Source organism: Mauremys reevesii, linkage group 16, assembly GCF_016161935.1.
Source record: "Mauremys reevesii isolate NIE-2019 linkage group 16, ASM1616193v1, whole genome shotgun sequence".
NCBI lineage: Eukaryota > Metazoa > Chordata > Testudines > Geoemydidae > Mauremys > Mauremys reevesii.
Genome location: NC_052638.1, coordinates 35,935,876 through 35,951,889, shown reverse-complemented (window position 1 = coordinate 35,951,889; position 16,014 = coordinate 35,935,876).

Genomic DNA, 16,014 nt, shown 5'->3' with positions numbered 1-16,014 from the left:
CTGTGGTTATCCTCAAAAATACCCTATCTGTGGGTACCCCAAACCAGCAAAGGCCCCTTTCTCTTCACATCATTCTTGGAAACCACTACTCCCAGAAGTCTCTCTTGGAAATTATATCATAGCTTTGTTTTCAGAAGCTGCTATCTTTGAGGACATGGTTCCCAACAGTGGATAGAATAATTAAAATACTGAAGCTACCCACTAACTCCAAACAGCGAACCCTGATATTCGGAGTTACCTATTGGCAATTTAGCTTCTTTGCCTTTTTTTAAAACAAATGTAAAAACAGTTCCCAACTAGAGCTAGGTGAATAAGTGATTTTTGTTAATTATTTTGTTTTGATATGGTGGCTGAACTGAAAAATCTAGAAAATCAAATAAATCATTTCAGGACAACTCAAATTGACAATATTTCGTTTTTTCTCTACAAAACAACACAACCCTCCCCCCACAAGCAAAATTCATTTCAGGCTTGAACAAAATCATTTCTTTGACCTAAAATGAAATGTTTCACTTTCTTCTTTTGGTGTATTTTAACCTCTCCCCTCTTTTTTCATTTTAAAAATGTCAAAATGAAACTGACATTTTGGGATTTTCGCCCCACCTCCCACCACTTTTTTTGACCAAAGCTTTTCACCAAATTCAACCCAAAACTGCAATTAGTTTTTGGTTAAATAAACGAGTCGCCAATTTTTTTTTTGCCTAGCTCTACTCCTAACTCGTTCAATTTTAATACTGAAGAGAGCTTCCAATGTACACTGAAGCAAGAATGCAATCTTAAAATTAACATTGCTAAACTGAATGCGCTGATGGAGATCCCCGGATAAAGAGACTGTACAAGTGCAAATATTCTTAAAAATGGGAAATTGCGAGAAACTGTTAATTGTACATCCAACATGAAACCCCAGAGAGAGGGTATGTGATAGGGGAACTGGGCCTGAGGAATGTGGTTCTATTCTATGCGATTTCCTTAGTGTGTTACTTTGGGAAACTCTTAAGCTTTCTGTGTTTCTATTTACCCATCTATGAAATGGGTATAACAATGCTTGCCCATCTCACACAGGTGGTGGGAGTCATTAAGACGGAATTTGGAGAGTTTAGATCAGCTAGTCAGGATTTTTTTTGATGAAACCGTTTTTTCATTTTATCCCAGGTGAGTTCCCTAACTACCACGTTGTAGGGTAATTCTAAGTGGGTCTGTCCAACAGGAGAGATTGAGAAATGAGCATCCTAGTATAGCCAATAATAGCCTAGGGGTTAGAGCACCCAGTAGGAGCTCTAAGTTCACATCCTTCCTCCCAATCAGACAGAGTAGGGATTCAGACCCCCTGGTCCCACATCCCAGGTGAGTGCCCTAACTGCTGGGCTATTGACTAATCTGGGGTGGGCGTCTCTCTCTCATTTTTTGAGAAAAATGTCAAAAGGGCTCAGGTTTGTCCCGACAGAGAATGGGAAATTTTTTGAAATCTTGAAAATATTCACAGGACAGGGAAATTATTTCCCACCCAGCTCTACTGACAAGTAAAACTGTACTTTAAGGGCCAATCAAGATCTCCCTCCCACAAAGAAAGGTGGGTGGGGTGTGTCGGGGTGTGTTGAGAAAGAGGGGGAGGGGAGGTGTCCATAAATACAAATTGCTGTGTTTTGTGAGCCCTCTTCGCTGCGGCTGACATTTTCAGAAAGGGTGCCAGATGCTTTGCCGAGATGCTGCTGCATTCATCGCCTTTCACATAATGTAATGAAAGGCAGCTGACAGATCCAAATACAAATGGTTTCGAACTTCAGTTTGTCACTTAACAAACAAACAAAAAACCAATTAGAAAGACAACAGCCTCCTAGATTTTTACGCCCCTCTCAGAACTCAAAGCACAGTAACAAGACAATTCTGTTTAAGGAGGAAATTTCAATGCTTTCATGCTACCTCCGTGGTTTTTTTGCTACTGCTACCTTTTTTTTTTCTCCTACAAAATATTAAAATAGCAGCTATTATACATTATATTGTAAGCTGTACTGCTGCTCAATTACAATGTATATTTGGAATGCCTGCCACTAAAATCTTGTCCTAGCAGCTGACAGGTTTTTTGCTGTAGACAAATAAGATCTCACACATATTTGCCTTACCAGTAAACTATACATACAATGATCATAAGGACCAGAATGTGTCACTTTTCAACAAGGAGACTGTGTGTTTTCAGCAGAAATGCAAGGCATTTCCCTTTGTGGGCGTCAACACATTTGGTGTCCCCTATCAGGCAATATTCTCTATACATTCTCCTTAAAATGCATGTCTGTAGGGTATCTATGTACATACACACAGTGTGTGACCAATTCTTTCCAAGGCAGTGCCATGGCTGAAAGCAAATAGTAGGGGGGATATGTCTACACTACAGCAGCTATAGCGGCACAAGTATGGTGCTGCAGCTGTGCTACTGTAGTGTAGTGTAGATGCATCCGGGGTGCTGGAACAATCTTTATAGTGGGGGGTGCTGAGAGCCATTGAACCAAACTGTGAATGCTGTATATAATGGAAACCACTTCAAGCCAGGGTGTGTGTGTGTGTGTGTGTGTGTGTATATTCCTGACTCTGCTACATATTCTGTATGTGACCCTGGGCAAGTCATTTAATTTCTCTGTCACACTTAAAATGAGGGAAATAATAATCGAGCCTCACAACATCCTTGCATGGTAGGTAATTAATTAATTGTCTCTAGCACATTGAGATCCTTAGAAGAGCAAGACACCTGTGCAAAGTATAACTATTTACATGGATATTAAAATAGGCAATAGTAATAATGCATGTTATTCCATTTGTCAGGTATCATAGATTTTGATGAAGATACCATGAGAATCACTGTGGGTTCAAAATTTCAGACTTCTAAATATGAACCTTTACCTGTAAATTAGGTAGGCAGACAACTTCATGATATAATTAGTGGGTGCAATTACTTAGAGATATTAAATGATGGGAGTAGTGCAGATGAGTCTGCAAAATTAGAGTCTCGGTGCAACTCTGCAAAATCTGGTCCATAATGTATAAACTTGGCACATGGAGGGAAGGCAACAGGTTCTACATGTGGACGGAACCAACAGAAGCACACGCACCTAATGTAAGCTGGAAGGGCATATCAAGTGGCGTCCTGCAGGGATCAGTTCTGGGTCTGGTTCTGTTTAATATCTTCATCAATGATTTAGATAATGGCATAGAGAGTACGCTTATAAAGTTTACAGATGATACTAAGCTGGGAGGGGTTGAAAGTGCTTTGGAGGATAGGATTAAAATTCAAAATGATCTAGACAAACTGGAGAAATGGTCTGAAGTGTATAGGATGAATAAGGACAAATGCAAAATACAAAGAAGGAGCAATCAGTTGCACACACACAAAATGGGGAAATGACTGTTTCAGAAGGAGCACGGCAGAAAGGGATCTCGGGGCCATAGTGGATCACAAGCTAAATATGAGTCAGCAGCGTAACACTGTTGCAAAAAAGCAAACATCATTTTGGGATGTATTATCAGGAGTGTTGTAAGCAAGACACAAGAAGTTCTGCTCTACTCTGCACTGATTAGGCCTCAGCTGGAGTATTGTGTCCAGTTCTGGGCACCACATTTCAGGAAAGATGTGGACAAATCTTTCCACTTGGAGAAAGTCCAGAGAAAAGCAACAAAAATGATTAAAGGTCTAGAAAACATGATCTGTGAGGGAAGATTGAAAAAAAAATGGATTTGTTTAGTCTGGAAAAGAGAAGTCTGAGAGGGGACATGATAGCAGTTTTCAAGTACATAAAAGGATGTTACAAGGAGGAGGAAGAAAATGTGTTCTCCTTAACTTCTGAGGATAGCACGAGAAGCAACAGGCTTAAATTGCAACAAGGGAGGTTTAGGTTGGACATTAGGAAAAACTTCCTACCTGTCAGTATGATTAAGCACTGGAATTAATTGCCTAGGGAGGTTGTGGAATCTCCGACATTGGAAATTTTTAAGAGCAGGTTAAACAATCACCTCTCAGAGATGGTCTAGATAATATTTAGTCCTGCCTTGAGTGCCAGGGATTGGACTAGATGACCTCTTAAGGTCCCATCCAGTCCTTCAATTCTAAGATTCTTTAAAACACTATCGAGCCTTTAAAAACACTGATGGCTGTTCTACATTAAAAAAATGTCCCCTCTACACCGATGTAATTGCCCCAATGTAGATGTGCTGTAAGAACAGAAGGTGGGCCCTACATTCATGCAGTTCAAGATGGAAGTTAAATCTATGAACACTGACGCAAAGTTTCTTAGTGTGGACAGACCCAGAGCTGGAGGTTTGATGTTCTTTAAGTGCATTTTCAATCAAATATGTGATTTGCCCAATTTACAGATCTCCCTAATCTACTCAACATCCCATTAGGATTTGCTTTCCATAGTGACTTAACCCGATGTAATGGATGCAAATCTCAAACAGCTGTGACCATGGCAAAAGAAGATAAAAATAAAAGAAATAAAAGCCTTACATCCGGGGTGTTTCCATCTATAGCCCAGGAGATCAAAGCTCCTGCTGCCAGAACATGTTGCTGCAACAGCACACTCACTATTAGCTTGAAAATGCCATGAAACAGGACAAAACAAGAGAGGGAGCGAGAGAAAAAGCTTTCAACGAACCCCCTTACAGAAAAAAAGCATTAAATACAACAAATTTCACAGTGTCAAATCAGCAACGCACAGCTTTTCACAGGCTCAGCATTAGTAATGGGGAAGCTGTCCAAGCCAACAGAGCATGGTATGAGAGGGATAGAAAAACAATCGCAGAATCAATACACAAGGAATTCTAGAGCCAAAGAAAATGAGAGGCAGTGGGGCGGAGATAAAACCATCATTTGGAAAGTCAGCCCTCCGTTGCCAGGAGGGATATCCCTTTCGAATCAGAAAGATGACAAAAACCAGCCTTCTCTCAAGAGGTGGCAGGATTGAGATCCTCCACTGTGTGCGCACTGGTCACAAAGAGGAAAAACGATTGGGTTGCTCAGCCTGATGCGCTGCTTCTGTGGAACAACTGACCCCCCCCCTTTACCCCCAGAAGATGAACTTCAGTTTTCAGTGTTGTGGTTCTCTTAAACTCTCAAAGTCTGAAGCTAGAGCTGGGCAAAATTTGTCAAAAATACAGTTTTGAGTTATCTCAAAACTATTCATGAATTTAACACAGCTTTGCTGAATAGTTTAAACCAGATTTTTTTGGGGGGTGGGGGGGAAGATTCGAAACTGGACAGAGGAGAAGGAGGAAGTGGTGGCCCTCTTATCACTTTTAGCCCAGTGATAAGGACACTTATTAAGGTTGTGGGAGACCCAGGTTCAAAATCCTCATTCTGGGACAGGGATTTGAACTCAGGTTTTCCCCTCCAAGGTAAGTGCCCTAACTAATGGTCTATAGGCTATTCTGGGCTGGGTCTTTCTCAGTCCCACCTGATGAAGCTGTTCCACCATGCATAAATATTCATTGGAGCAGGGACTTTAAATTGGGTCTCCTGGATGAGTGCCTTAATCACCCCGTCATGTGACTCCCATAATGTATTGCAGTCTCCTCTCTGACCAAGCCATGTGGTGCATCAAGGGAGAAGTAGTCCAGTCAGGGAGCCCAGTCGATAGGGGAAAATGGGAGCAAGAGAAACCTGAACTACTACTCCCATGAGGCAGTGCAGCACCATAAACAGATACAGTTTAATGTCAAACTGATTCAAAACAAAATGTTTCCAATTTGGTTCAACAAGCCACAATAAAATGTTTTGATTAAGGAATGTTGAAACATTTAACTTTGATTAAAATATCAAATCAAAATGTTTTCTCATTTTCAAATTGAGATTTTTTGTTCCTCAAAGTATTCTGGTATTTAAAATTTGTGTCCCGATTCAGCATGAAAACCAATGTTGAAATATCAAAATTTTCCATGGGATGGAAACTTTTATTTTTGCTCACCTCTATTCAGAATACAGGAGTCTCACACACATGCACGCACAAAACTCCCATTGACTACAGTGCAAGGCAAAGTTAGGCTAATGTAGAATTCTTTTGAAAAAAAAAGCCTGATAGAGTAGATGAACAAAAATTACCAATGAGAGAGAAATGAAGCATTACAAAAACAGTATCACAAATCACTGCAATACATAGCAAATACCTCTTCCGGTACCATAGTATAAGTCAACATTCTATTGGTCTAGCAGAGGAAACAGATACATTGGTTGTATTTGGGAAAACTTTTCTTCTTGATATCATTAATAAAAATATGCAAAAAAGAGAAATTCACAGCTATTAAATGAAAAATCCATCCCTCGTAACAGAAAGTGAATATTTCCCCCATTCCTGATAATAAATGATTGATAATCATGTGTGTTTTAGGAAGAGCCTTTCAGTCCATTCTCATTCCCATCTCAAACTTATAATATTAAGCTGAGGTGCTCCTGTAATCTTTGAGAGCAGATGATGATGTGATGAGTTAAGAATGGTCATTTTATTGCAGTGGGGATAAATAGATGGATCATAACGGAGAAATCTTTTGTTTAAACAGAGATCATAATTGCATACTGGCATACTGGGTTCTGCTTGTCACACAAGCTCTGCTACTGAGCAGATATTTGTTTGAAATTACGTTACATGTGAAAAAATCCAGATTTTACCCCTTGTGTGCAAGAGATGTTCTTATAATAAAATAGAAAAAGATTTCGATAAATGATCAGGGTATGCAACCTATGACCATAGAGCCATTCAAGTGCCCAACTCTCTTTGAAGAGTCTACTCAGTAATAATATATTAAAAAAGAAATAAAAATCAGGAGTGAAAGGCTTCCACACTATTGGTTAATCTTCTGTATTAGCTAAAAACAACCAAAATTCCAGTACATATCCAAAGCCCTCAGGAGGATCTGAAACTTTTGTTGGATTAGTTTAAACAAAAGGGGTTGTTATCGGCAGCAAACTGTTTGGAGATCGTTGAATGAAAGTCACTGCTGAAGTGCAGAGCGTTAGTCTGTTATTAAAATATATTTGCATGGACTCATCTGGCTAAATTTACCCAATGAAAGTCACATTAACTTCAGTGGCATTGTATCAGGGATGAAATTTGCCCCAGAATTTTTCAAACATCATGTACTGTACATATCCTGCGTCTAAAACTCAAATTATACCATTCCCTGGGCAACTTCTAGCCTTGCTTCTCCCGACCCTAAGAAAAAGAGTAAGAACAGTAGCCACAGCACAGCTTCACAAGCATTTCTGGCCACTGTGGAGAAAACCTGTTCTAGCAAAATTGGTATCTACTTGCTGCACTGGATGACATCATCTTCTGGCAGGACTCTCTTCTTCAGCATCCCCTCACCCATAAAACGAACCAGGAGGCTCTATCCTGAAGTTACTGATTCTCTCTCAGTGATGATCCAGGACACAGTAACCAAATTCCTACACAACTTTCCCATTAGGAAACTTCATTAGGGCAGGACAAGAGGCAATGGGTTCAAACTACAGTATAGCAGATTTAGATTAAATCTCAGGAAAAATTTCCTGACTGTAAGAACGGTAGGACAATGGGAACAGACTGCCTAGGGAGGTTGTGGAAGCTCCTGCACTAGAGGTTTACAAAAGGAGTCTGGATAGCCATCTGTCTTGGATGGTTTAGACACAACACATTCTGGATCTTAGCAGGGGGGTAGACTAGATGACCCTTGTGGTCTCTTCTACCCTATGGCTCTATGATTAGCTTCTTTTATTCTCTACCAGCGTGCAAAGAGAATACAGTTCAAGGTAGTCAGTGGTAAGGCACAAATGATCACTCTTTATGTGTTGAATTATGGAAGCGCCTAAAGGCCCCAAGCGTGATCAGCCTCCACATTGTGCTAGCTGCTGTACCAACATATTGTAAGACAATACCTGCCCCAAGAGGGCTTACAATGTAAGTAGTGAGAGCAGACAAAAAGAGAGGCAGGTAAAGCAGAGAAAGATAATGTGGCCAGAGGAGGGAAGTTAAACTAACTTGACTGCTTCTGAGTCCCAATAACCATTTTCTGTGGGTGCTTAGATCTTGTATCCAGAAAACCATCAACGCAGTCCAATACAGTTTGCTCCCATCTCTCGCCTTGAAAGCGGTGTTTCAAAACTATTGCCGTAGGTGTCAAAGAAATGCCCCTAGACAGACTAACTTTTGAGAGTGATGTTGCAGAGTCAGAGACATTGCCTGGTTGATGTATTTTCTTTTGTCACTATAGAAAATACTGGCTCATAATGGCAGTACTTTGGTGAATGGCCTCATGGTGAAAGGCAGTCTCACATCCTGTATCTGATGTAACTGACAAATAAGGGAAGTAGTTTGAAGATACCTTCAACTTACCTGTCTTGAGTGTAAGCTCCTCATAGCAAAAGCCTTGTCTTCCTAATTGTCTGTAATATGTTAACACATTTTGCTACTATAATTAATGTATAAAAATAATATTTAGTTCACTCTCTGTGTGGGGTCTTCCACAGAAGATCTTCAAAAATAACAAGGTCACATTAGCTCTTCACAAAAACAGTTAAGCCATCACTGTAAGAGGAAGTGTTAAGGGTCTTGTGAATTGACAATATGCTAAAATGGGTCTTTCAGACTTTCAAAAGGATGGATTCTGCATTTGCAAGTATTAGATAAATATCTAACTACACCTTCATAGCATGCAGAGCTTCTGAGTACAAAGAATAGGGGGAAATGTGCGCTAAGAAGCCTATAATTCTTGTATGCAGTTAGGGTGACCAGACGATCCTGATTTTGGGGTCTTTTTCTTATATAGGCTCCTATTACCCCCGGTCCTGATTTTTCAAACTTGCTCTCTGGTCACCCTATATGCAGTAGCCATTTCATTTGAATAGTAACCACTTGTGTTTGTCAATTAGGAAATAAGATGCCTTCCTAAACACAAGACTCTCTTGTCTTTCTCGTTTATTTTCTGTAGTGTCACATGTTTACTTCCGGTTGTGACATTTTACGCCCAATTTCAGTCCAGAAATAATTTTTACATTAGAGTTGAGCAGTTTTTCACGCTATAGCTAGATAAAGTAATGAGGTGTTTGTAACAGTCAGATTGGCATAACCTTAAAATGATGGTGACATTAGTGGTGCCATGTATGTACGTCAGCAGCAAGAGAAGAGACATGATCATAAAAGCGCTTGTTAAAATACAATCATCTTCAATAATGAACATTAACAGTGAATAGAATGAACACAAACATGAAAGGTTAATGGCCTTTTTGTTAAAGTGTTCCTGAAGTTTATTCCACAGTTAGAACTTTGCCTTAGCACATGTGAAATGCTATTATTATTGTAAATAGAACTGGGCGCTGAGAAATTATTATACTCAAATTGCAATTATAAGGGAAAGTATGCAACATTTTGCTTGCTTCATTTAGAGCACACTTCAGGTTAATGATATGATTTTTATAATGAAGATATTTCCATGAATATTTAGGAGGGCTGCATTCAACTTATTTGATAATAAAATAAATTGATACACTGACAATTTCAGCATTTCATTAGGACTACTGCAGAATAAATGCCAATATTCATTAAAGTGCCCTGAGAATGCACTACCTCCAACTTCACTGCTTCCCACGTTTAATTAATAAGCCATTGTATTAAAATTAATCCTAGTAAAATGGCTAAAAATGCATATTTTGTATGATCTGAATGCTTTTTAATGCATATATTATAAGCGATATCTACATTGTTCAAGTCTATGGTTTATAGGTTCAGCATTATCTACAGTAGTGTTTAAATACCAGATGTAGTGGCAGTAATAAGTCATGGATCCTGTATGTTGACCCGGTTACTGGGATGTGTGCTTCTCGACTATACTGGATGTTTACTGCATGAATAGGTTGGTTTAGTTTAATAGCAGGAGATTGGAAAAACAAGCAGGAAACAGGACAATGGGGTGAGTTAAACACCCATTTACCAACACTAAAAGGAGAATACACCAATGTCCTCCCTCCAGAGAGCTTATCAAACAGGTTTTAGGCAGTAGAATCCAAGCCTGAGAGACTGAGGACTAAGATCTTACTGGCTACAGACTCACAAAGGAAAACTCTCGGAGGTGCCCAGCACATTGGGCCCACTAGATATCACAGCTTGCTGGCAACCAGAGGTAGTGTAACCCAGAGACACAGTTGGAGAATGGCTGGATCATGCGGTTCCACCTCAAAGATAAGTGGAGTCACAGGCCTGTCACCTGAAAGGGGTGCACCTGGAGGACTGGAAAAGGGTCTCAGAAGGGGCAGCCTAGCCAGGAACCATGATACCTCTTCTCAAAAGGCCAAAATTAATTGCTTTCAGGGGCTTCTGTCAGGATATATCCAAAGTTTCTGTTAACTTTTATGAATACCTTTGTCTGTAAAAAACACCGGGGTTTAACTTCCGCGCTTTGGTGATATAGGGGCTTCTAATGTTTTCTGAGATTCAACAGTTGGTTTTTCATTTCAAAAGTGTCATGTTAAGAGACCTCCTAGGTCTTTAATTGCTTGTGGGATGACCTCTGTTCATGTGTTGCTTTGACATGTGATTTCTTCTGGAATACGGCTGGGCAGGGAAGGCTTACCTAACTAGCTGAACAGAAGCTATTGTGTTTTGGAGACTTGTTTTGGGGCTTTTTTACTAATTAATTTTATTAATAATATGGCCAACAAATTTTTTTAAAACAAAAATCTGTTTGTTGTCTTATTAATGCTAGTCAAAAATTTTTTGGACAAAATATAGTTTTTGAACCAAAATGAAAATATTCATGGAGAGTTGTCGTTTTTGGTCAAAATTTTCTAGCCCTAACAAAAAAAATCAAACACAGCAACCAAATTTTTTTTTCAGTATTTAAAAAAAAACAAAAAACAAAAGCCCGTTCTTACAAACTGATGTTTTTTGGTTTTGTTTTCAACATTAAAGTAATTTATTAAAAAACAAAATGAAAAATGTTCCCATGAAAATTTTGGAAAAAAAATAAAAGCAATTTGGACACAAACAGAATTGGCATTTTTCAACCAATTCTCCTTTACATGCACACTTTGTATTTGACTTCACTTTAAACATTTTTGTAATATTTAGGATTTTAAAACCAACATACCAAGACTCATGCTAGTCCCTCCTAAATATTGAGCAATTTTCTCCTATAGCTCCCCATGGAAATTCTGTCCTGCTCAGCAATGTGCCAAGCAATAATTTTAGTCTTTCAATCCCCAGGATTGCCTTTGATCATTTCTAGAACTCCTATTTGTCAGACAAATCAAAAGGCAACTTGCTGGAGTAAAACTTTGGTGCACACCAAGCAGCACAAACCCACCATCACTTCTGTAGCCTTTTAAAACAAACATCCTAGTAAAGGAGTAAACTATTTAAACCTTTAAAAATAGTTAAGTACTATTACCAAACCCATTATCTAAGTAAGTCTACTAAGATGCCACTTTATAGTACTTCATATGATAAGGCTCTGCCTAAATGATCAAGACAGCCTGTTTTGGGGAAGATCTTAATATATTCCAAATATCGGATTGTGAAGAGGTGTCTGCTTTGAATTGGGCCCACCAGGATTTCTTGATTTAAAAGCTTGCTCACATGGGAATCTTGATGAAGCATCAAGCAAGGGAAAAACACATTAAATTTCAATGAAGTCTAAATTAAATAAACTATTCAGCCATAGAAACACAAGGAAGGGAGAATGAGAAGTTCATTTCTATGATGTCTCTCTCAAGGCTTTTGGGGAACAAATGCTCTGACATTCTGCAAAGTACACCACAGCTTGAGTCAGCTTGCCTAGATGTTAAAATTGCCAATCCAGTTACAACAGATAGTGCCAACAAGCAGTATGTGATTAGAGTAGTAATCTACGTACTTAATATCATCATCATCATCATCATGTTCCCATTACGCCTCTGGCATTTAGGGCAGCGATGAAGCTCCTCTACTCCTGTCTGTTTCTGGCAAGTCTTTCAGTGCTTCCCCAGCTGTGCCCAAGGTTTTTCAGCTCGGCTTCCACAGCTCTTCACCTTGTTGTTTTTGGGCAGCCTCGTTTTTGCTTGCCTTCATGTGTCCATCTTATTTCTACTCTGGTGATGGAATCAGTTTCCATCTGAAGCATGTGGCCAATCCATCTCCAACACCTCCTGGCAATGATGGTGCTTGTATTCTCTTAGCTGCACTGTGTCACTAGATCATGGCTTGAAATTGTTCTGGGCCAAAGAAACGGAGGATTTTTCTAAGGCAGGTTGAATGGAATGAAGACAGTTTGGACATGTCCTACTTTCTCATTCCCCAGCATTCTGCACTATAAAGTAATGTTGAAAGTTCGCAGCTCTGATAAATCTTGAGGTTGGTTTTGGTGGTGTATTTTGATGATATCCAGACTGTATTTAAGCTCCTGAAGGTGATCCTGGCTTTATTGATTCTGTTCCGGATGTCCTGGCTTGTTCCACCATCCTGGCTGCTGCTGCTGCCCAAGTATGTGAATGTTTCTAGATTGGTAAGAACGTGATCCTCTATCTGTACTGGTGATGGTGAGGCAATATGAAAGGTTATGATATCTGTCTTATTGCGGTTGATTTTCAGTCCACTTTGCTGGCTGAATGTGTTGAGTCGAGTTGTTTTTTCTTGTATATTGTGTTGGGTGTGTGATAGGAGAGTGAGATCATCTGCGAAGTCCAGGTCTTCAAGAGATGAGAAGGGTGTCCATTCAATGCCTCTTGGCATGTCTTCTGTTGTATGCTGCATTACCCAGTCAATGGCAATGTTGAAGAGGATTGCAGACATGACACACCCCTGACGTACTCCTGTTTTGACTTCAAAACTGAGCTCACTGTGATCAACACTGCATGTAAAGTTTAAATAGAAGCTTTTGATGATGTTGATTATACGGAGAGGGATTCCATATGCCAGCAGAATGTGCCATAGACTGTCCTATGAATGCTATCAAAAGCCTTCTCAAAGTCTATGAAGTTTATGTAGAGTTGCCGTTGCTATTCTAAGCATTGTTCTATGACGTTTCGTATTACTTCATATAGGCAAACTATATTTCTATCTGGGCAGTTTGACAGTAACTCACAGAACATTCTAAGCACCATTTTCCACCCATAGGAGGGGAATCAGATGGTGAAACCTTTGAATGTATTATTGTCTCATACCAGAAAGAAACATAGCTTCTTCAGCTGATGCACAAGAGCAGTACAGCTAACCACCATGGACTGAGATGACTGGTAGTTTAATAACCGCCCATCTATATTTTATGGTAGGTCCTGGTGACCTAAAAGGCAGAGTCAAGCTCCAGAAACATTCAGTCTAGTCCAGGAAGTTTAGCACCTCAGCGTCACACCAAAATGATAGAGGCTGAGAATTTATCTTCCAGAGCAGTTCAAGCAGGTCGTTTATGCTAAAGACTTTCCAAGCCATTAGTGGGTTAGGTGAGAGGAGACCTGCATTTCTGGGAAGCTCCATTATAAAAAAAAAATATATATATATATAATAAAAAATGACAGGTTTGTGATGGCTCTCCACATTTAATTGGTTGATGGGGAAAAGGATGTGAAATCAGAATACAGTGAACTATGATTTTTTAATTAAACAATAAATTAACTGTATGGAGATCGATGCTCAGTTCTGTTGGAAAATGCCATCTGAGTCCAAATGTACTAAAGGTCACACACACGGTGTATTAGCTCTCCCTGAAATAATTAGCAAAAGATGTTGCACTCCAGCCTCTTAATTTGCTGCATATTTTGAAAAATGTGATCAATTAGTTATTTTTGGTATTAGGAAATTAATAAAATGATTATTATTGATAGACCTGTGATGTTAAAACAGCTTGAGAAACGGGATTTCCAAGATGGATTCAGGTTTTGAAATGACAAATTATCATCTATCAATTAGATTTAGGACTGGCTGTGAGCATTTTGCTCTGGTGTCCTTTGACAGAACTTTCCCGGCGTGGGGGTGCATTTTCAAGACAACCCCTGCCCCATGGAATTCACCCTCTCTGGATGACCATAGCCACTGTTAGGTGCCTCTGTTTACACAGGACTTTGGGCAAAGAGAATGGCAGTGAAGAGAGGTCCACTGGTAACGAATATAGCCATTGGGCTTCTACATAAATGCTTACTTGACCAACTTAAGTATATAGTATTCAAAATAATGAGCATTTCCTGGATTCTACAGTAATGGGTGCCATAGAAATAACTTTTCCTTTTGGGAATTAGGGAAATAAGACTATTAATTTCAGTGCTTCATTTCCCTGAATGACAGTGTTTGAGTGAAGTGGGCATCTGGATAACGGACAGTAAATTCAAATCTAATCCAGGTAGGCCAGAGGCAGGTAGGCCAACTGCCTTCCACTGGTCAACGTTATCAGCTGCCTTGCATTACCATATTGGCCTTCTAACTGCTCCTGACAATGAAGCTCATCCCCATATGCCCCAGGTAGAATAGCAATAGAGGGCAGCTGGTGCAGTACACAGGTGTACTGCAGGTGTACCTTCTAATAAGGGCCAACTGGCAAGATCTCATTTCACCATTGCTTTATACCACATGTTGGCTGCCAATCTAGTTTAAGGTCAACTGAAAAGTCATTGTGCTTATCTTCAAAGCCCCGAGCAAGTTAGGACCAGATACTTTAAGCACTCCCTCTCTTTCCACTTCCCTCGATGTATGCTTCACTCAAAAGCAGTCCATAGGATCTGGAGAGTATGCTCAGAGCGCTATCAGGCCCCTCCTAAGGAAAGTTACCCAGTATAACAAAGGGAATTATGCCTCAGAAAAAAAGTTGCTCATCATTTTATGAGACTCTTTATATTTGGCTATATTTTAGGAGCTTGTATACTTCTGAAGCCCAAGCTAACCTAGGCAGATTCCAATTTACTCATACTCTGAAGGATTTAGCTCAGTTTGATGAATCTAAATTATCTGAGATTCCCTGGGTTATTGATCAAGAAGATATTGCATTCTCCCATAAGGCTTAACAAGGGTTCTAAATGGGATTGGACACCCTGTGGAGGTTTTCTAGTGAATCAGAGGCACATCTGCCAACTCTGAAGTATCATTACCTTGGAAATGAGTAAGAGCCTGAAATTGTCAAGAAACAGACTCTCTCCAGATAATTAGAGAAGCACGTATCTAGCTGGAATCGCACCTCAATATGGGAACAATAACTTAGCGATAACTCCATCATTAGTACACTGGTAGCCTGAGGCCCCAATTACATCTAATTTTTGGTAGTCTATTAAGTATTTGATGCACTGTTGAAAGGAAAGTGCAAAGAAACACACTGAGGCCAATGAACAAACACAAAAACGATGCATGCATCTTTTATGAGAGCTTTTATCCCTTTACAAAGCAAAAGTCTGACCTACGACAGGATGAAAAATTGGTTTTGGTTCTGACAAAAGGCATCAGCTGCAGCGTGAAATCTAAGTGCGAGCCAGGCCAGAAGTAGATGTCTGTCTGTCTGACACCTTTGGCTGAATGTAAATACTCTTATTCTCGCCTGGACCCTTTAATATGAAAGGATAATGCCATTCTAGGGTGGGAGAAAATAAGGGAAATGTACAGTCCCTCATCTCGGAGGAACTCATACTGACATACATACATTTATACTCTGATTTTGATTCCCACATTTGTATTTGCACAATTAGGGCCTGAAGGACAACTCACTAGAGTACCTGGGGACCTCACCGGATTGGGCCCTTAAAGCAGATCAAGCTCTTCCAAACCAAAAGGCCTGATCCTGCTCTCAGTGAAATCAGGAGCAAAAGTCCCACTGCCAGCCCTGGTTACGGAATAGGCTGCAGTGAGGCCATTAATGAATTAGCTACTGACTTAAGGAATCCATGCACTTCAGACAACAGACACAATTACTTCCCCAGTCTCAGGTTCACCTGGAGAAGCAGAACTAGAACATTGCTCTTTCAGTTACAGAACACAGGGTTCTTCCACTTCCTTAGATGAGAGCAGTAGTGGGTCCCATATCCTCTCCGTGGGCAGCCAAATTTCTGCATTTAAA